Source organism: Talpa occidentalis, unplaced genomic scaffold (assembly GCF_014898055.3).
Source record: "Talpa occidentalis isolate TD23 unplaced genomic scaffold, MPIMG_talOcc4v2.1 talOcc4.3, whole genome shotgun sequence".
NCBI classification, from domain to species: Eukaryota; Metazoa; Chordata; class Mammalia; order Eulipotyphla; family Talpidae; genus Talpa; species Talpa occidentalis.
In genome coordinates, this window is record NW_023603184.1 from 25,104,727 (window position 1) to 25,125,850 (window position 21,124).

The 21,124-nt window shown below is 45.9% G+C and overlaps 1 protein-coding gene across 2 annotated transcripts in view; it reads right to left on the bottom strand.

Annotated features, from left to right (window-relative positions):
• The window catches only part of LMO1 (LIM domain only 1), a 133,411-nt gene that overhangs the window by 74,590 nt on the left and 37,697 nt on the right, over positions 1-21,124 (bottom strand). The window contains exon 1 of one of the 2 annotated variants that reach the window (XM_054699353.1): positions 11,773-11,794. The exons of the other annotated variant lie outside the window; for it this stretch is intronic. The gene's annotated coding sequence lies outside the window, so the exon portion shown is untranslated. Of the gene's footprint in view, positions 1-11,772; positions 11,795-21,124 lie in introns of those variants that run through there. 2 annotated transcript variants of the gene reach the window in all.

Below are 21,124 nucleotides of genomic sequence, written 5' to 3' on the forward strand. Positions count from 1 at the left end.
ACGGGCACATTTTATAAATCATATTTATTAGTTTGTAAACAAATCAAGCTCTAAATGAAATGAAAGATGCCATTAACTGAGACTGCAGCAGTGGCAGTGCTGAGCAAGCCTTGAAACAGGGGACGGAGGGTACAGAGTAGGAGCTGACTCAGGAGCCCTGCCTGGGAGCCCTGGTGTGGAACTAGGGCTAGTCAAGATCCCCTTCTCCCACCAGAGCCCCCTAGTGGGCTTCCCACCTGCCCAGGAACCCAGGACTCTAGACTGGTTACTCAGGTTAGGGTTTAAACAAGTGATTGATCCTACCGTGAAAACAGGAACCCAGCTTGCACTAGATCCTCTTTCCCTCAATTTGGAGCTATGGACCACTTTGTCCACTTACATATTGCTGGGATTTGAGAAAAGTAAAGAAAACATCTCAATTGAAGAAATTTCATGTAATGACAGCTTCCCTCCTCAACCTCTGCTGTCCTAGAAGAACTTGAAGTGAAGAGGACTTCGCGTGTTGGTTCTCTCCTGTGCTGCACTAATATTCTCCTGTCAATTCAGCTGAGATTCTGTATTAGTTCACTCATGGGCACTCAAAATGTTGAAATGGAAATATAAGTCTTTTGAAGTCTAAGTTTCCCAGGCATTCTAGATCATGAGAGTAGCTCCTGGTATGGACTATGGAAGCCATGATTGTGTTCTGCTCAGTACATTTTCCTATCTCCTTTCTTTGGTGAATTGCTCCTCCTTGCCTTGGGAAGCCCCTATTCTGCCACAGTCAGCCATAATGAGTGCCTTGATTCAGGTACCTAGCACCACCTGTATCACAAGGTGGTCATATGACCAAAGGGAATCAGTTATTGCACTGCACACCCTGGACCCAGTCGGACCCATCGCTCTCCTTAATCAGATTTTGTTAATGACTGTCATCTTCAGAATGATGTAATAGATTTATACTCTGTGTGATCTGGTCTATACAAGGAAAAATGACAATAAATTATATGAAGAGAAAACCATAGGTTCTTGGACTGTTTCAAAAATAAGATTCACCTGACCGTGAACCAGAGATGAATAGAACTCTAAAAAGGGTAAATGGAACCAAAGCCACTATTTTTCTGGATTCTCAGTCTGGCATCAAGCAATACAGCCAACAGTTCACCCCTATAGGTTAAAGGGGATAAAAGGGATAAGAATGCAGTTTTGTGTTCAGGAACAAAGGCTTACTGACTAGCCATTACATCTAAGTGGGAAGGACCTGCAAACTACTACTGCAAGACCTGGTTCTGGATCAAACTGGGTGAAAGCAGAGAGAGGAGAGAGGAGAAGAGGAAGAGGAGGGGACAAAGGAGAAAGAGAAAGTAGGGGAAAGATGAAATCCCCATTTAAAATCAGCTTAAAAATAAATAGTTCAAGATATATGATTTAAAAAGATTTTAAAAAGTTAGCAATCCAAACAAAATTTCATTCTAGATAAAAATTTGATAGAGAGTGTAAGAGAGACTGTAAAATAAGAAGTTCAAAGAAATACAGGTAAAAGCCTCATTAAGAGAAAACAAAAACAAATTAAAAATAAGAACAGGCACGAATAACAAGCATTTATGAAAAAGAACCAAACTGAAATCCAGGAGAGGAAAGATAGTCATTGAAATTTGTTCAACAGATGAATTAAACTGGAAGACAAAACTGGAAAAATTTATCCAAAATGCACCACAAAGAAAGTTAAAATATAAGTATAAAAAGGCAGTTGAGAAATGTGGAAGCAAAAAACTCCAGCATATATCTAATAAAAGTTACAGAAGAAGTGAATGAAAGAAATAGTAGAGAAGCAATTTTAAAAGAGTAATTGTCAAAAACTTTTCAAAATTTTAGATAAAAAAAAAAATCCACCCAGGGTACTGAGTTGGAAAAACAATAGATTTACATTTAAACACATCAGAGTACAATTTCAGAAAATTAAAAGGTAAAGAGGGCATTTAAAAGCTATATATGAAAGAAACAGCCATGGCAAAAATTAAATTAGACCAATAGTAGGATCCTCTTCAGCAATAGTAAATGCTAAAAGAAAATGAAATAATATCTCCAAGGTACTGAGAAACTCAAAAATTGATCTAGAATTTTATACCCTGCTCATATATTATCTAAAAGACAAAACAAAACCACTTATAGACACACAAAAGCTAAATTAATCTACCCCACTGCATCTTATTAAAATAAATCTGTCCCTTTAATCAGAAGAAAAGTGGACAAAAAGGGAAGGCAATTGGGATGCAAGAAATGACAGATGACCACAGAAAATCATAAAAACATACTGATGAATTCAATTAAGTGTTGACTATTTAACAAAAACATTTTGTATATTTAAGAGGCTACATATAAAAACATACTGATGAATTCAATTAAGTGTTGACTATTTAACAAAAACATTTTGTATATTTAAGAGGCTACATTTTGTTTAAACCTCTAAATAAAGATAATAAAAATGAATGGGGACGCTTGATGCAAGATTACCTTAATTTTTTTTTTAATAGGAACATCAAACAACAGAAACAGTATTATTTATTACTGGGATGGTAACAGGAAGTGATTCTGTAGAGTCCAGTGGTAAAGGTGGTGATGGTGGTGTCAAAAGTACAAACACAAATAGAGGTCCCAAACATTGGTGGTTGGGGTTTTAATAACAAAGCAAGGACAGGAAATTTAGCCTCCTACCCATAAAAAGCACAGCACTGGAGTAACATTCTTGTTTATTCTGGGGAACACTGAAAGGTTACTGTCTATATGAAAATATACCTAGAGAAACTAAGAAACTTAGGAAAAACAAATGTATAAAAGAGAAAGCATACTGTGTGCCTGGGGTAGTGGATGGGATTAAAAAAAAAAAAAGCATCCTGAAATGTTATGTTGAGGCCTTGGGAATAGACCAACAGGCATGAAATCCAAAGATTAACTACCTGTGTGGTTTAGGATCCACACGTTGAGAGGATTAAATAGGCCTCAGGGGCCAACAACAGGAACCATGAAACTGCTTACAAGGAATATTTTGACAACTATGACACACAAGATTCCAATAGAAATTAAATTGTTGTTAAAGGTGAGCTCAGTAAAAAGTTACAAGCATATAAGGAAATGAGGAGCATCATGAAGGAGCATCAGGAGAAATTAGATAACTCAAAGATTCCTGATAATTCTCAAAGAAGACAGTAGAAAGATAGAGGAGGGCATACTAGAAGAGGAAATGCCCAAGAATTATCTGTAACTGAAAAAAGAGATGAGTCCTCTACTGATTAAACCCCTTAGATCCTGAGAAGGTTAAATGAAATGAGTCCATACCTAGATGCAATTCATGGAAACATGAAAACATTAAATAACAGAGAAAAGTAACTAGAGAGAGCATAATACTTAAAAGGACAATAGCCAGGCTAGCAGCAGATTTCTCAGCCATCCAACTGATTCCAGAAGACAATGAAATAGCATCTCCCAAGTACTAAAGGAAAATAACCAGCAATTGCAATGCATTCAGAGTAAAGACAATAAAACATATCAGAAAAAGTCTGAGTTGATGACGCATAATTATTTGGGGGAAAGGAAAGGAAGGCAGCAGGGAGGCAGGGAGGGAAGAAAGAAAGAAAGAAATGACAACTAATTTATTTGAGGAGTGAATAAATTAGAAAAAATATTTGATTAATCTAATAAGCATTGACCACACAAAATAAAGACTAATCTTTGGAAGGAGTTAAAAATAGGTTAAAACAAGAATATTTTACAGCAATAGCAAGAAAGAGGGGTTTGGAGTTAAACATTTAAAGATCTTTATATTGTAGGAAGCAAATAAAGATATTTCCATAGAGACTGGACCAATCCACATCCCCACAAATAGTGTAAGAGGGGTCCTTTTTCTCCACAACCTTGCCAGCACTTGTTGTTTTGGTCCTTTTGGTATGGGCCATTCTCATTGGGAGGTTTCTTAGAAGACTAAAAATGGATCTGCCATATGCCCCAGCAATTTCACGCCTAGGTATCTCCTCAAAAAATACCCAAAATACTAACTTGGAAGAAAACCTGCACTCCTGTAGAAGCACTATTGACTTGATAGCCAAGATATGGAAACAACCTAAGTGTCCCAAAACAGCTGAGTGGATCAAGATGTGGTGTATATTTATACACAGTGAAATACTACTCAGCTATCAAAAAAGACAAACTCATGCCATTTCCAGCAGCATGGATGGAGCTGGAAGGGATTATACTAAGTGAAATAAGCCAGAAGGAGAACAATAAATACCATTTATATGTGGAAAATAGAGAAACCAAACAAAGGGTGAGACAAAGACAAACTTTAGCAAACCAACCCTTGAAAACTGACCACCAATCTTTGGCTTTTAGAGGGGGAGAAGGGTGAAAATAGGGAGATGGTAGGGGAGAACACATGAACTATGGTGAAGGATTATGGGTACTTCAGTGATAGGAGCGCGATGGTAATTACACCTGAGAGGTAAATCCTATATTGTCAAAACGCTGGCAAGAATCTAGAATAATGGTATTTCAGTAACAATGAATACATTTTTAAAAATAAATAATGATTTAAAAATATATATGAAATCTATTAAACACATGCAATTTGCAGCAACATGGATGGCGCTGGAAGGGATCATGCTCAGCGAAATAAGCCAAAAAGAAAAAGAAAAATACCGGATGGTCTCACTCATAGCAGGAATCTAGAAAACTTAAATAAGGGACCAGGAAAATGAATAACTATAAGAAAGTGAAAATCAAAATCAACAAAAAACTATGAACCAGAGACACTTTTAGGGGGGCGGGGGCGGGAGGGGAGGGATTGGGGTCAGAATGGGGGGGCTGCAATTGTATGGGGAATATAACAATAAAATTTATTATCTAAAATAAAATAAAATAAAATAAAATAAAAATATATATGAAATCTATACTTTACCAAAAAAATCCAAATCATTAAAGAAGAAAAAAGATAATAAAAATAATTCAATAAATCCAACTGACAATAGAGAAGGAAATAAAGCAAAGAAAAATACATGGTAACATTTTAAAGCTGACATTAAAAAGTCCAAGTTCATCAGTAATGGACATAAACCTAAATGGGTTAACCACATTTATTCTGAGATGTCCTAGATAAAAATTTTAAAATAGTTATATCTTTTTTATGAGACATAACTAAAATATAATTATGCAGAAGAAAGTTTGATAGTAAATGAATAAGAAAACATGCCATAAATACTAACCAAAATAAAGGAAATAATATTAATAGCAAGTGAAAGAGATTGCAAAACAAAAAAATTGAGATTTAAAGGAGGTAAGTATTTACTGACAAGAGAAACAAGTCAATAGGAATTGATAATGATGCTGAACCTGACTACTCTTAGTAACATAACCTTAAAAATTGCATGATTACGAGGAAAATTAACAGGTTATATTAAACAAAATAACAAAGCAAAAATTCACATAATTATGGGCAAAACTGAGAAACTTACACCCACAACAGGAAATTTTAACATTACATTTAGAAACTGATGGAACAGATAAAAATTAGCATGAATGTATACAGTGGAATACCTATGACTGAGCTACAATTAACATTTCTTTAATGTATGTATATAAACCCCTGTGTCCAATAATAAAAGAATACTCTTTATTTTCAAGTACACATGGAACATTAACAGAATTGACAATATAATAGGCCACAAAGGAAGTCTTAACAGATACTAAAAATCCGACATAATTAATGACACATTATCTGACTCCAGTGCAATAAAATTAGAAAACAATAAAAAAAGCTAAGTCCAAAAAATTTTCATTCATTTTCTTTGTTGTGGTAAACTATACTATGTGTATAAATGGGTCTACATACGACACAAAGAAATTAAAGAAATATAATCAGGTGCACATCTATATAACCATCACTCAGATTGAAAAAGTATTTTCAGAATCTCAGAAATCATCTATATGTTTTCAGTTGTATTCTACTTTTCCCCAGAGATGACCACTGTCCTTACTCTTAGGATAAACTTTTGTTTTCTTTTTCCTCATCACTTAACTGCTTATGTATGCATCCCTAAACAATATTGATTCTTTGCCTGTTTTTCATCTTTATTAAGTAATGGAATAATACTGTCAATACTCTTGTGCCTATATGTCTGCCTGGTGTCTAACCAAGTGCTGGCAAAGGGAATACAGAGATTTATTAGACATGTATCCTGCAACCAAAATGATCACATCTGGTTCTGAGAACTGGGAATTATGATATAGTATGAATAAGCTCCAGAGAAGTAGTATTTTCACAATCAGAATAGGAAAAGAAAGATTAGAGGTGACTTATAAGTCTTGAAATGAGTTACCTTATTTTCCAATAAGACCAGGGAGGTAAAAATTACTGACAGTTGCAACAGAAAATGTAAAACAATGGTTAGACCTGGTTAGACACTAGGCAGACATAGAGACATGAGCGTATCAACAGTATGATTCCATTACATTTACATTGTCAAGATTCAGCTAGCTAGCCAAAAAAAAAAAAAAAAAAGTCACAAATTTACACAGTTGAAAAGCCATGTGAAGTACATTCAGGCTTGGTTGGATCTAGGACATAATCTTATTCCAGATCCTGTCTCTTTCTACATCTTTCAGGTAGGTTCTCTCCACATAATAAGTCAGTTGTTCTTCAAAAGCCCCAGACTCACTTCCTTTCAGTTTAGCATTGTCAATAGTAGCTGAAGGTTTCCTAAGTTCCAGAGAAGATTCTAACAGACCCTGCTTGGGCCATGTTCCCACATTAGTCACTGTGCCCAGAGGAGGGGATTTTTTTGTCCTAGATCACAAACCTAGATCAGCAACCCATCTTGATTCAAACCACATAAACTCATTCCTCCCATAAGAGGATTCTGTTCTTAAGAGTGAGAAGAAATCTTTTTTTTTTTTTTTTTTTAAAGATTTATACAAGAGCTGGGGTACAGGCCAGAGACGCGGGAGGGTGAGAGAATTCACCAGAGACAGAGCAGGGAGCAGAACAGGCAGACTGACTGAAATACACTGCTAAGGGGAGCAGCGAGCAAGACATGAGAGGTCTGCCATGCCATGTGGGTTTCTCCCTGGTCAGCCGGGGATCGAACTCATGCTGCAGAGTCTGCGAACAGCTTCACAGCACTGCGTTCAGCTTGCTGCGCCACCGGGGAGGTCTGAGAAGAAATCTTAAGTAAAAACTAGAGCCTGCGCACAGTATGAAGGACTACTTTGCATTTAAGAAACTATAATACAAGCTGTTGGTGTGACTGGAGAGGGTGATGCGGTGGGACTTGCCAGAAGGAGCTGAGGGGGTGAGGGGGGCACAGAACATGGGAACCACCACATTACATAGAATGGGAGCTAAATATAATGGGAGCTTCACAGTGACTAAAGGGATTGAGGCGGCGGTTGAGGACTTCAAATGTTCATTTAAGAGGGATCCTCTGCTGCCCATGAGAGGGAGGGACTGGAGAGCAAGGACTGTCACAATAATCCTGGTGAGGGGCCTGGAATGAGGTAGAGGGGAAGGAAGTCTTGTGGGAGGGGCAGGAAATGATCAACAGAAAACTAATGAAGTCCAATCTATAGCTGGGAAGATAAAGAGAGAAATCGTGGTGAGATCCACATTTTTCATTTGGCTGTTATATATGTAGATGGTGGGGAGCTTATCACCAAGCTGGGGAACATGAGTTTGATGCTAATTTTATGATGGTTGTGGCTCTGCTTTTTTCCCCAGCTTCTACCCCAGTGCTGGAGACACACTAGGCTCCCAGTAAAACTTTAGCAGTAGAATAATTGGAAGCTGAATTGAAAAGTAGATGCGAAGTGTAGCATGGACTTTAAACTGGAGGTTCCTGTGAGGTCCCATTGCCAAGTCCTTGACAGCCCCACTGAGGGGCACAGGGCTGAGCCAGGAGGTATGCCTGTGTCTGTTCCTATTGTTCTGTCTCTGCGAGCTTGTTACAGGGCAGGGAGGGGCATCCCAGACCCCACAAACCTGCCTGCTCTAAATAGGTTCTGCCATCCACTGCATCAACACAAATCATATGAGACTTTAATGGGAAGGAACTTTAATACAATTAGTAAACAATACAGGAAAGGCAAAGAATCTAGTTTCTAAATCAAAGCACCCAAAGTTACCTGTCCCCTCATGGGGAAAAGTCCACCCAAGCAGGATTGGCCCAGAACAAGGCCCCAAAGCGTGCTACAAGTCTAAAGCACCTTCCAGTGGGGACCCACAGAAAAGGGTCAGAAACAACCAGACAAGTCTGGGAGGAAAAGGGCACAATCAAAATCAAGACAAAAACCGCCATTGTCACCTCCCTACGAGTCTCACCCACATCTGTGTCACCCAGTCCACGACCAAAAGGCAAGCGCAGTTTCTTCACATGTCTCTCTGCTCCATGCACCTCCTCCAGGGCTCCTTCTGACTCCATCCTGCTTCCTTCCTTCCTCAGTCTCCTCTGCAGCTTATTCTCTCTGCTCAGCTCCACCCTCCTTTTGGGTAAGGCAGGGAACCTGGAACCTCCCCCTTTCCTGGGGACCACCCTGTTACAAGCTGACTTGCCCATCTACTGTATTGACATCTGACTTCCCAACTCCTGACGCCCAGGATCCCAAGGCCGGGTGTCCTGCAGGCCAGGGCCAGAGTAGGTAGCTCCTCCCCTCATACCTAACTTGGATAAAGGAGTCTCCTGAGAGTCTCCTTTTACCTCCTCCACGCCACTTCTGCCACACCTGCCAGGGGAAACCCTGGAAAGGGGAGCAGCAGACCCATGTACTAACCCCAGCCAGAAAGAACTTTCCAGGAAGGGACTGCAGCACATGCAGTCTCTCTACCCCACAGGTGCTCTACAATGCCTCCTCTCCATTCACCCTCACAACACTCTAAGGGCAAGAGGTTAGCATTAGCACCCCCAAACTAAGATGAGAAAATGGAAGCCCAGTGAGAAAAAATGAGTTGCTTGAGGGCCCTACGTAACAAGCAGGGGATCAAAGTTTAGGTCTGAGCAGAATGTCAGGTACTTCAGTCCTTTCCCAGGACTTTTACCAAGACACAATCCTAGAGCGATAGAGGCACAGGATTCAGATTTTCCTGGGTGCCAGAAAGGGTAGACCAGAAGTCTGGCTTTACAGGGAGTGTATCAGCCCCTCCTTCTTGGGCCTGGGTTTCTAGGGGCCCACACGGCAGCCAAAGCCTATAATGATAGGCAGAAAGCTGGTAGCGATGGAGGGGCGGGGGAGAGGACTGAGGAGTGGATAGCTGGGGGTGGGTTAATGCTGCTACCTTATGAAGGACATTTTTCAATTGAGCCAGTAACGGGAGGCCCTGAGAGTGTGTTCTGTCAGCAACTCTACAATTGGAGGCTATGAACTGGCTGTGAGCATGCCATCAGGGGCTGGCTATTCCCAAACTCTTGGAAGGCACAGAGCTAGATTTAATAAAAGGGGAAAATGGAACATTTTCATTAGCACCAAATTTTCCATTTAATTTGGACTTTTGCAAAATAAGTGGCCTAATTACTGCCATGATTTGAGCTTTTCAATAGGTTTTTACTCTAAGAAGTTGCAGGCGCCACACTGGCTCCAATCTGAAGCGCTTGCCCTGTGCCGCAGCCCCTCCCTGGAAGCAGACAGGCTTCTGAGGGCCGAGGGGGGCGGCAGGGCAGGCCACGGGAGGGGAGCACAGGTCTGCTGGTTCACCTGAACTTGATGACCCTGCTCTGCCCCCAGCCCTAGGTGCCCACAGGGACGCCACCGTGCTGCCGTCTGTGGATCTCCAACACTGGCTTCGATTGTGTCTAAGCCCTGCCCTGAGTCTTGCCTCCCAACTTCAGGTCCCGGGGTTTGCTGAGCTGTGGTGAGTTAATACTTTCTTCTCTCCAGGGGTCTGGCTTTTGCCCTTGCTGCTGCTCTCTGGAGGCCTCTGTTCTCGGCCTATAAAAATGAGCCCAGGTCAGCAGTTTCATAGCTCAGGGTGCCACACTGACCCTACTGATGCTAGAGAGACAGCGGGCATGGGCAGCCCCAGCCCTGCAGGTTTGATCTGGAACATTCAAGGGTGGGCCCTTTCTATCCCCACCCTAATCAAGCCTGGGTGCCTCAGGTCACTGTCACTTCCTTAATCTCTTATTGAACCCTCCCCCTCCCCTTACCCAACAAGTCTTTGGCTTTTTCCTCTTCCCTCTGCGCTTGAAGAGAATCAGGGATTAAAGAAATGAAGCAAGAAATTGCCAAGAACTAACCTAGCAGACAATCAGATAGAGTGACGAAGGAAAGGGACCCTACGCCAAGAGCAGCCTGGACCATCCAGCCTGATGGAGGCCTGAGAGAGATGGGGTATCCAGTGGGCAGGGTCTGAACCCCCCCATCCTGTCCTAGAACCCAATTTTCTTTCCTCCAGAGAGCTAGGCCCAGTAAAGGTCCCATTGCTGGGCTTTAGTTTCAGCAGCAAAGCTCTTCAAGCCAGCCCTCCCCACTCAGAAGGCAATCCCTCCTTAAACAAACCCAGCTGGCCCCAGCACCTTCGAGGACTCCCACTCCTAATTTCCAGTGTCTGGGCCCTGCCTCAACCTCAGCACCCCAGTTCTAGCTCTCCCTTCCATAGACAAGTGCCTTACAGAAGAACAGCTAGCGGCATGTGGGTCAGGCCAAAAGGCACATAATGGAATGCTGGTAAATCAAGGCAAGATATTTTTCTCGGGAGCTGTGATGTTAGCTTTAGACCTACTCCCAATGCCTGGAGGAGGATCTTATTGTTTCAGCAACTTCTTCAGCTAAACCCTCAGTAGAGGCTAGAACGGACACAGAGGAGAGTCCCTGTTCTCCACGAAGGCCACTCCCCATCACCCCTTTTCCCTGGGAGCTTGTAGGCCAGTGGCGAAGAGGCAGGCAATAGTCTTCCCATTTACAGATGAAGAACTGAGCATCAGACATCGGGTGATGCACCCAAAGTCTCCCAGCTGGGAACCAGATGAATGAGTTGGGATTCAGGCTGAAATCTTTAAAGGCCGGGCTCGTGCTTTTTGTCAGTGTGCTTTTTAATTTACACAGGGCAAAGTGTGCAACTCAGTGACTTCTTACATATGTGACCATCATAACCATCATCCAACTCAAAGTCTAGACTTCCAGAAGGCTCCTTTCTCCCTTCCCCCAGCCAGTACACTCCCATGAATGTAATGTCTATTCTGCAAATCTGGGCACTTTTCCTTGGCCAGGAGAGGATCAACTGTCCCAGGGGGCTCCCCCAGGGTGCTGATGACTCAGCTGATGCTGGAAAGAAGGCATGACTTTGCACTGGACTGGGGCAGAGGAAGAAACACTGGCACTTTGGGGAGTGAAGAGAGTTAAAAAAGAGAGTTAAAGACAAGAGGTATTAACAGGACTGTGCTCACTCCCACACCTCCCTGTCCTGCTGCCTCTCAGCCCATGTTGAGAGTTCAGAGGCTCTGACCCAAGACTTTTGATGGGGGTTAGAGGAGCCCTCACGTATGTCAGGACCAAACCTGGCCCACCAGGCCCTTCTGGGGTTCAGGAAGGGAAAGGTGGGGGGCCAAGACCCTCAGGAGGCCAGTAAGAGGCTTTATTTTCCCCTGGTGGGCAGCACCTCACCTCTCTCCCCTGGGTCTAGGCTGTGCTTTCTTAGAGAGCAGGTCTCCAAGTGTCTGCCATCTACAAGCAGTGGCATCTGTCAAGAAGCTGAGCCCTGCTCTGAGAGCCCTTCTGGAGCCACAGAGTCCCCCAAGCCCACCCCACTCCACTCACCCAGCATCCACTGGCCAGGAAAGGACCCCACGGACAGATCCTCCCTGACCTCAGACTGCCTCTTTGTCTATGAGCCAGGCCAGCCAGCTCAGAGTTAAAGCTGCAGGAGTGTCCAAGGAGACATAAAGAAAGTTTAGAGACTTTTAATTTGCCAGAGAGGCCTCTCCCCAAGGCCAGCAGGTTGAGGGTTTGTGGAGAAGGGCAGCGCAATAAAGGCTTATTGTTCCTCCTAGCAGCCACTGCTTGGAGACTTCTTTCTTAAGTGAGACAAAGGGAACCCAAGGCCCACAGGCATCCTCCAGCCTGGGGAGCTGGACCCAAAATTATCAGGCATCCCCTGCAAGTGCCCTGGGGCCAGGCCCTGGGAGTGGGTCCCAAATATACTTCCATATGGACAGTACCCACAAGAGAGGGTGGGGGTTGGGCACTGTCCTTGGGGGACCCACACTCTAGTGAGGATTCTAAGTGTCCCCAGAGAACCAGAAAACAGGACTCTGACAGGGAGGGGCGCAGAATTCCCAGTGCAAGGGAGCTGCATGGCCAGAAGATGTGCAGTTACAGGGAACACAGGGGATGCACCTCATTTTCAGAGTCGTTTGTATGTGGTGGTGATGTGGGGAGCACCTAGGGGAGTGTCCCGGAAAGGTTTACAACAGCCATAGATGCCACCTTAGGGAAGAGTGTGCTCCTCACTGAGTAAGCCAGAGGCCAGATGCCTCTACCAGAAAGGATCCTAGAATGAAGGCTGAACTCTAGTGAAGAGGTCGCTCCAGTGCCCAAACACCCAGACTTGGATCTCCAAGCTGGCCTTCTTGGCTGGGCAGGGATAGCAAGAGCAGAGGGAAGTGGTCTCCGCTCCAGAGACACTGCATCTGAGGCAGCCACCGGCTGCTACACACACCTAGGAGCCAGGTAGCCCGTGCTGGAGATGAGTGGAGACTGACAGGTAGCACCATGTCCCACAGCACCCTTTGCTGGAGGCACCTGGCATCATATCCCACAGACAGCACTGCTCGGGGGCTCAAGAGGGAGTCTGAACGGCTTGTCTCTCCTGCCCTACCCTCACCAGCCATGAGGCCTGAGATGTGTGGACTCCTTGTTCACAGCGATGAGGGAAATGTCCTTTCTCCAAGTCTCTGGTCTCTTCTGCAGACTCTGCCAACTACACCACCCAGAACATAGCTTTAGAAACATTACATAGAGTGAGTTGTTTAAATAAATCACATTTCAGGTCACAGGGCTGCGAGCAGGAGGTTAGGGTCATCATGTGCAGGTGTATAGGTTGTTGCTACACAAGAACTGAGGTAAATGAAGGCTGGGAGTCCGGACTTTGCGCACTAATCCACAGGACCTTCCTGGTCAACTTGGGAATTATTTTCCATCTTCTACAGATGTAAGGGCTAGTGGAGACCACGAAATTGCAACCTACTGTCCGTGAGGACTGGCCTGGCCACTCGCCGTTCTGCTCTTTCCTCTTTGAGGCTCTCTGACAACTTCCGTGACAGCCACAGACCCGGTTCTAGTGTGTACATGAGATTGGCAGCAAAAACAGGCGCCCATGACCTTCCTGTCTGCACACAGACTTCTGCCCCAGTTACACAGGGAGCTGCTACCTGGCCCTCCCATCTCCCGCCTCTTCCTTGGGTAATTGGATTGAGGAAAGGGAGTATTATTTACTAGGCGCGTGGACTCGTTCCTCTCAGGCCCACCCACCCTCCCTCTTCTCTGCCTTGCCAAAGAACAAAGATTGGGGATGAAATAAATTTGATAATAACCAATAAGGACCCCCAGAGAAAATAAAGCAGCTTTTATTAAACTTCTTCCAAGACCTTTTGTGCTGAGCCTCTGCAAGCTCTCTTCTGTGCAGCCTTTGAAGGCTGGGTTCTGCTCCACTGGCTAGGGGTGCCCTCCTCTGGCCCCCATGGCCAGCCCTAAAACCACCCAGCAATAACCAGTCCCTCGCCTTCCCAGGGCTGTCTGAGTGAACTCCTTCCTACTTGAAAGGCAGCGAGAGTCTCAGAAAGACTCGGGTGTGAGTTGCAGGGCTCTGAGGTTGAGGCAGAGCAGTCTGCCAGGCCAGGCAGGGCCGGAGTGGCCAGGTCCGGCAGTGACCCACTGATGGTTCCCTGCTCCAGAGGCAGCAGAGCCATCGAGGCGCGGGGCCTGCTGCCATTCATCCCCGGAGTCATCTCTCCAGGTTGAGTATGGCACGATTTAATGCTCCTATTCCTCCATTCCTGCTCTGCATGACAAATTGTTTTAATAAACATAAACCGGGTAATAATAAAGTCATAATAAGCCCGCGACTCACCTTATATCACTGCAGTTAAATCCTCCCATAAGCCGGCGCTGGTTACAATGACAATTACGGCCGGGCCAATCCGCAGGCAGGCCTGCGTGTGGACAGATTTAATATCGTTTGTAAATATGATTAGTGGGCTGTCATGTTATTGCAGGCTGCTATTTACATTTCTCTCCGGGGTTATACACTCCGCCAAATCAACATTAAGTAGTGGGCCTCTCTTTCCTCCTTAAATCATACATTCCCTCTGCCTGCGCCAATCCGGCTTAATGAAGAAAGGGAACCTGACGGCGCTGGGCAGAATGGAGCCTCGCCTCGGCATTTTCTGAAGACAGATGGGCACCCGGAACCCGGAGAAAGCTCCGCCTGGAAACTCCGGTGGGTGCGCGGGGACCCTGCCTACCACGGCCCCCTCCCTCCCACCCACAGCCCCTGCCCCTCTCCCTGCCTTCTCGCTTATGAAAAATGTTCAAATAATGAATGGTTGTTGTTTACAGAAGTAATTTCATGCTACATTTCCATTATTGCCTGGATTTGTTTAGCTTCGCACACTACCTCATTGCCTACGATGAACTTTTAAGGAAATATTGCTCGTGCTTCCTGATCTGCGGTTCCGCTTCTAATGGAAGCCGCTTGCAACTGAGACATACAGTGACACCTCATAACTGGGTGCAAATAAGCATTCTTAAACTGCGAGGGTCAATTAATCATTGTTGCAAAGGCTGATCTGTTCTTGGTGCACCAAAAGCCACACCACCAGTGAGTGAGGGTGGGTGGGAAAGAGCTAGAAAACTGGGACGGAGAATGCAGGTGCCACGGTTGTGTTGTCCAGATCCTCCTAGATCACCGGAGACAGCTCAGGGACTTTCCTCTCTTGTCTTCAAATCCGCTTAGTGTGGGCCTCATAGACCAGAGCACGCAGAACGGCCAGGGCGGGGCCACTCTGAAGAATGAAGTCAACACCAACGCCCTTTGTGGCCCGTGCTTTCTTAAGGACAGCCCTCGAGACAGGATTTAATCTTCTTGGGATGGCCGAGGTCTCCGTTAGGTATAGAGGCATGGCCGCTCTCTGAGGCTCTGGTGCCTGCAGGACTGTTAGTTCCTGTGAGAAGGCTCCAGCACTGAGTTTCCTAAGCCCCAGAGCTGGCTCTGCGTGCTGTGTCCTCCACAGCGTTCTGTTCCTCATGCTATTCCTGGCGTTGGGTGAACTGGAGTCAGATCAACTTTAGAGCATAACGGCTATAAAACCAGACTTGGTAAGTTGTGTAAGAAGATGCAATAGACTTTGGTTGAGAAGGTGGGACTTCTCCTCAAAGTAAGATTTGAGGCGCATTTTATGCAGAGCCCTTCATTTCCTTCCTGATTCTCAGCTGAGTTGGGTCAGGAAAGGGTCTAGATGGAGGCTGTGAGGAGCTGACTGTGGAAACACATTCATTCATTCATTCATTCATTCATTCATTCATCCATCCATCCATCCATCCATTCATTCAATCTGCTGTAGACTGGGCCCTGCAGATGGAGCAACGGACCTGAGGAGATGTTTAGCCAAGATTAACAACTCCCCACCCCCTTGGTATATACATGTGAATCCTTCAGACCCCATGTGCATGCACACCTGTGTGCATTTTCTTCTTCATTAATGACTCCTGAATAAAATCATTTCTCCTCATAATGGCCTATAGTTGCCAAACTTTGTGTAACGAGTATTTATTATTTTAATAAAAAGAGATAGAGATACAATATTTTTTAATGTCAGGGGAGATTTGGGAAAGATTTTCATCTAAAAGGGTTAAAATGACAAAGTAGGTACTTACATGGCCACACATTTCACTATCTGGAAATGTGGGTGATGTGAATTAGGGGTTTGTGTGTGTGTGTGTTGGGGGGAGGCAGAGATGGGTGAGTCCCAGCCCTGGAGCTTAGGGGAGATTGGAAGATGACAGACGCCGGGTTCCGAGCCAGTATGAAATGAACACAGGTCCCAGGGCTGTGTGTTAATGGGTTTGTCATCCAGCACAGAGATAAGGGCTAGGATTGTGAACCATCAAGACCAGAGAAGTGTCTTGGTCCCTAGCAGCATAGAGGAAGCCCCAGACATAATGAAAAGGAGTCACCCAGCCCTGAAAGTGGAAAACAATATTGATTTTCTTTGGTTGATTGCTCAGAGAAGCTCATCAGGTACAACCACCACTGCCCTGGAGGGCCTGGGGGGTCTGTGGCACCCACTGCCTGCCTTGCTTCTCCACTCCACAGAAGCCAGCTCCCCTGGCCCAACTTCTGCAAACCCCGGGAAGTATCTGTCCCAGGGGCCTGGTTAAGAGCAGGTGATGGGCAGAAGCAGCCTGGGAGGCGGTGTGTGAGCAACCAGACTGCTACCGACAAGTCAGGTTGCCTCCTGGCTCTGTTTCCCTACCCTCACCAGACCTCTGCTAACAGACCTCCACGGTCCCAGCGTCAGAACCTAGGGGAATCCACAGCCATGTGGAGGAGAAGCAAGTTCCACCCAGGAGCAGGAAGCAGGGAATGTGGGAAGAAACACCAATGAGTAGCCCCAGATACAAGGCCAGTGCAGCCCCACAGAACCTCCTACCCCACCCCAGGCAGGAATTACTATCTGGGGAGGTGATAAAATGCAGCTTTAAAAGGGACATTGGAGCCAGCCAGGCCTGACCTGGCATCCTGGCACTTCATTTGCCAACGACGTGAACTCAAAATAAATTATTTAACTTTCTTGAGCCCCAGAAGCTCCATCTGTAGAATGGGACTAACAGGTGTTTCCTCGGGGGCTTGTTGTGAGGGTTCCATCAGATAAAGCACATAAAGCACCTGGCATTTGCTGGGGTGTGACATGTGCTCACAATTTTTAGCTAAAACAACAACAAAGATAAAAACCAAGGCCCTAGGATAGTTGAGGCCCACACCTGTCTCCCCTCCCCTCTGTTTTCGATTCACAAATGATACCGCCATCCCCTCATTGCCTAAGGCAAAAACCTTGGTGTCATTCTAGATTCTTCTCTTGTACCTCAGAGCTAATTAATCGCTCAGTTCTGCCCATTCCACTTTCTGAACACGCTTTCATTCCCATCGCCCCCTGTCCCATCCAGACACCATGATTTCTCATGTGGTTCATGGCAGTGGCTCCAGCCTGGCCCCCCTCCAACTCTTCCCTTGCACTTTCCACTGCAATTGATATCCCACTTCTAAAGCAAATCAGGGTTTCAACACACTCTGATTCATCAATGGCTCCTTTTTATTCTGTTCTTTCCTGCCTTTCTCTTGTCTCTCCCAAGGTACACTGAGCTCTTCCAGGGCAGAGGCCTCAGAGTTTCACCACTATGTGCCCAGTGCCTAGCACAGTGCTTGGAACAAATAGGCCCCAGGAATGGTTGTTGAGAGAATACCTGGACAGATACCAGAGGCCCCGCCTCTATCCCCAGCCCAGCCCTTTGGCCCAGCATCTGACCAGTGTGTTAGACGCAGGAAGCAGCGGTCTATTGTGGGTATGGTGAGCATGAGAAATGGGGTGACTGGGGCAGAGATACAGCGGGGCAGAGGAAGAAGAAACAGTGGACAGGACTGAGATTGTGAAGAGCCTGGACTACCTGGTGAGGATTGTGTCTTTGTAAGCGTTGGAAGGCCTTAGAGTGTTTCAGGCAGTTGGAAGGCATTTGATTTCTGTCTTAGAGTTTGCTTTGGATTGGGGGAATGTGCAGTAATGACAGGAAAGCCAGACAGTCCCACCTGTCTTATTTGGACTCCCAACTCTGCAAATAAGAGTGGGGTGGGGCTGGGCCAGGGTGGGGATAGTAGAGAAGGGGGAGGGGCATATTCAAGAAGCATTAATGAGAGGGTAAAATTAAGGCCTTAGTGACTATTGAGATAGAAGAGAGAAGTGGAAGAACTAGCAGGATGCTCCATCTGTGGAGAAGTTCCAGATACTTGTGCAATGGGGTGACATTCACCAGGATGCCGAACACAGAGGAGGAAGGGCAATCTGACGACAAGGGGGAGGTGCATTGGGAGGGGGAGAGCGATAGGCTGTATTTTGAACATGGGACGTCCAGGTGAAGATGTCTGGAATCTGATGGCTATGAAGACCTGGACCTCAGGAGACACCTGAGGGCTGGAGACAGAGATGTAGGGCCCCAGTACATATAGTTCAACAGCGGGTGAAAGGCAGGGATGGGCCAGATTAAAGGGAAAGGCCTGGATCAGACCCTGGGAAACACCAACATTTAGGAGGCCAATGGAGACAGAGGAGAGAGAAGGTTCTGAGGAGGAGCAGCCCAAGAGGTAGGAAGGAAAGCAGAAGACTGCAGGGTCAGGGAAGATGAGAGGGAAAGGGTTCACAGAAGCATGGTCTGTCCTCTGGCCCACAGAGACTTGACAGGAAGGGAAGGGAAGGGAAGGGGCTCATAATGCCTTTGGAGGGGAACCAGGAGGGAAGGAAGACTTAAAATTTTTTTCTAGGGCCTTCCCTAGTGGCGCAGTGGTTGAGCACTGGGCTGCAAAGCTGCCTGCAGCCTCTGCAGCGCCGGTTCGATCCCTGGGCACCAGCGAGGGTCCTACATGGTGCGCAGACCTCTCCTGCAGCCCGCTGCTCCCCTCAGCAGTGTATTTCGTGAGTCTGCCTGTTCTGTTCCCTGCTCTGGCTCTGGTGAATTCTCTCACCCTCCTGCGCTTCTGACTGTACCCAGTGATTGTATAAATAAATAAAAAAAAATATTTTTCTATAATGATTGAGTATATATAGTTACATCCTGGTTTTAATTCCAATCTGTTTCCTCTCCAAATAATTTAAGGCAGCTGAGGAAAATGTGATCATGTTTAGAGAGGAAAGAAGAATTCATAGGTGAGGACAGGCCCTGTCTTTCATGGACCCTGCAGCACCATTCATCTCAGAGAGAGGCTTGCACTGAAAATGCCTCCTTTGGTAGAATCCACACAAAAGGTCTGGGTCATGATCAAAGTGAGGACACAATCAGAGTTGGATGAAGTCAAATTAGGGTCAAGATGCGTGAAGTCAGCAGGAAGAGAGAAGTGGAAGAAGGTATGGGAGGTGAGGTCGGGGTCCGAAGAAGGCCATGAGAAGGTAAGATTTGGAGGGTTGGGGTATCCAGGGAGTGAGATCAGGATGTATGAAATCCCAGCAGGAACTGGGCAAGGTCAGAATCGTGCTGAGTGTGGCCATGTGGGATTGGGGTCATGGGACCCACAGAGGCAGGTGGGAATAGTCATTCTGGGTGGGGGGTTGCCCTGCCCTTGCTACCCTCCCAGGTGTGCATCTGCACACATTGGGGTGGTGTGTGACATACCCTTTTGTGAGCCCATGTGAGTCTCACTTGTGGGGGAGGCGCATTTGTGCATATTTTGTATAGTATATTTATATATTTTGTATAGTATATTGTATACTATATTTATAGTATAGTATATTTATACATTTATACATATTATTTTTTTCCCTAAAACCAAAGAATGTGTTGAGTATTATCCTCCAAAACTAGATCCACACCCATCAGAGGTATGACCCAACATACGATTCCCCCTCCTCTTTATTTCTCAAGGCCAAAGAACTTGGAAACAAGGTGGAGAGAGCTGACCTATGGCCCTTGTGGGCTTCGGGTCACATTCCCAGTGGGTGGGAGGAGGGATGGGCTAGTTAGTAAAAAACGACCCACTGGAATGTCCCCACACTGCTGCTAGTCACGCTCCTGTCTGAGCACCCAGCTGAATGCCACTATGCCCAGCTCTACTACACATCACCCAGCCCAGCCCATGACCGCGCTCCCTGCCTCCTCACTAAAATGAAATCTAGTCATTCGACGGTCTGAAGCCTTCCATGGGTCCCCATTACCTATGAAGTAAAATTCTTACCAGATCATTCCAGGCCCTCACAATCTGGCCCCTGCCCACCTTTTCCACTCCGGCCTTCTCCATGCGAACCCATGCCCAGGCCACCACGTCATGCTTCCAAGGCTTTGTAACCTGATGTGGGTTAAAAGCACCCACTTCAAATACCAGTAGATAATGAGGCTGGGGAACTGGCTCAGGTGGACCAATCTCCCTTTCTCCCTCCCTCCTTTCCTTTCTTTCTTAGTCTAGCAAATATTTATTTGTTGCTTCTAGGCCCTGAAGATAGAAAGATGAATTGAACTCAGGCAGTGACCTCTGGGGGCTGGTAAACCCTCGAGGGAGAATGATTAATATAGAGTGCCAGGCAGGCTGTAACTGAATATAACAGGTGCTCAATAAATATATGTTGAACAATTAAGTGAACAAATGCAGCATTATAACAGGGGATAGCAGAATAAGTTACAGTGAGAGGAAAGAAATTTTCTTTACCTCTTTCTTGAGATCAGCAAAGACTTCACTAGGCTGACGAACAGATTCATAGGAATTGAACAGGAGTTTGCTGATGACACCAGAGAAAGGCAAAGAAGCAAAAGGAGCAGCAGAGTGTAAGGGGACTGGCCCAGCTAGGGCACAGGGAATGGGGGCAGGATGTGGCAGAGGAGTCTGGGGAAGAAGCTGCTTTCATCACAGAGGGCCAGTGAGCTATAAGGGGGACTCTCCTAACCGGTGTGTATGTATGGGGGTGACCATGCAGGGTCCCCAGCAGAGAGGAGGCACTTGCATCCAGAACTGTGGGACCTGGTAGCTGAACAGAAGATTGTGGCCTGGATGTGTGGTTCCAGCTCAGAAGTGCCTCATGGTTAGGCCAGTCCCCTGGCCCTGCTCCATATCTGCAGTGACAGGGCACTCGCTGCCTCCTGAGGTCCCTGCGGTACTATCATGGCACACAATCCCCTTGCCTGGAGCTCCTCACCTGGGGGGCTTATTGGGCCCCTTAAAGCCTCTTGGGGCTCCCTTAATCCTCATGGCCCTCATTTGGGGCTCAAAGACCCTCCTACCCAGGATTTCACCTGCTCCAGGCAGTGACCCTTCCTTGCTCCATCTGCTCACACCACTTCAGCCATGTCTCTCCTCCAGCACCGGGCTCAGGAAGAAAGCTGGCCCTGAAGACAGTGGCTTGTTGGAGCCCACTGTTAA